Genomic DNA, 1555 nt, shown 5'->3' with positions numbered 1-1555 from the left:
AAAATATTTGCTCCTACCTCCTACATACGCTTTCGTGTTTTTATTTCGATTTTAAAATGCTTTCACCAGTACTAAGTACAATACAGCTTGCATGTTTTCATGTAGGTACATAAATACATAGCCTACACACAAAGCTACTGAAACACGCGCCATCTAATAGAGTTGTAATAGAAAAAACACAAAAATGTATGTTCTGCTATAAATTCGAACAAGCATGCATACATACTTGCATACATGTGTATGTTTAAGAAATAGTATTACCGGTACATTCTATGCTTTCCCAATTTGTATTTCCAAATTGTTTTCAATTCGTGTACAGCTAGAAATTTTTTAGCAGATTTGCAAGTACAACATAAAAACATGCACATGTATGTATATATGTGCATTAGGTTGGTCCAAAAATGCATGTGAAAAGGTAAAGTCGGAATTTTATGCTCTCACCCCCTAGTATTGTTCCATACCGAAAAAATATACCCCTATTCTTTTATTTTGAAATCAAAAAATAATTAGAGCTCGCTCAATGCGCTGAAAGTTTTCCATGTATAAACAACTTTTCTTTCCCACTGTTCTTTTATTTGAGGTGAGTTAAAAAAATTATTCGTGGCCCGTTTTAAATTTGATTTATTTGGCGGATATTCAGTTTTCTTCTTCCTTTTGTGGGCTTTTTTCCGCCATAATTTTCACATTTTTTAAAATAAAGGAGTGCATGTCTGCATCCTATCTTCCAATTCTTCACCCAATTTCACAATTTGAATAATCTTCCTTTTGGTACGATTTATTTTGACCTTTTTAGTTTTATTAAGGGAATTCACTTTTTGCGTTTTGACAAATCCTTAAAAACCATATCCTTAAAAAATGATTTTGTACTTTAATTATCAATAACTTGCCAATGGACAATTTAATGCAAAAAAACTATTTTTTTTTTAATTCCTAATATGCTTTCGACTTCCTTATTCAGGTGCGTTTAAACGAATATTTACCGATATTTAGTAAAGTATTTACAGTACAATAATTTAAACAACAACAATGAAAACAAATTTTTGCATGCAATATAAACTGCCGAACAATATGAGTTAGGATTTGTTGTGAGTAATCCATTGAGAAAGGAGAGAAACTTAAAATTAAGCGTGCGTTTAAACGAATGTGTGCCACCTTAGAATTCTATCAATATTTTTCGATAGAGAAACCCTGTTTCTCTTCAAAAGTATCCCAGTAACAATACCCAATTGTTTATTTAACAATTTTTTCATAGTAACTATATTTTATGGGTCCGCCAAAAACCCCCAGAAAATGCAATGGGGGGGGACTAATAAAAAATCTTTAGCATTCAAAACTGGATAAATAAACAATTGGTATTATTTTTGGAAGTCTCCTGAAGAGAACAAGAGTTCTCCGATCGAAAAATATTAATTTTCAAGAATTCTATTCCATTTCTACGAAAAGTTGTTTTTCCCTCATACAAAGTACATATCAAACTTTGAGCGCTTTGAGCGACCTCTAAATATTTTTTGATTTCAAAATGATAAAAATAGGTGCATATTATTTCGATATAGAA

Source organism: Rhagoletis pomonella, unplaced genomic scaffold (genome assembly GCF_013731165.1).
Source record: "Rhagoletis pomonella isolate Grant_MI unplaced genomic scaffold, Rhpom_1.0 Rhpom_scaffold_00002, whole genome shotgun sequence".
Lineage (NCBI taxonomy): Eukaryota > Metazoa > Arthropoda > Insecta > Diptera > Tephritidae > Rhagoletis > Rhagoletis pomonella.
This window is presented reverse-complemented; position numbering follows the sequence as displayed.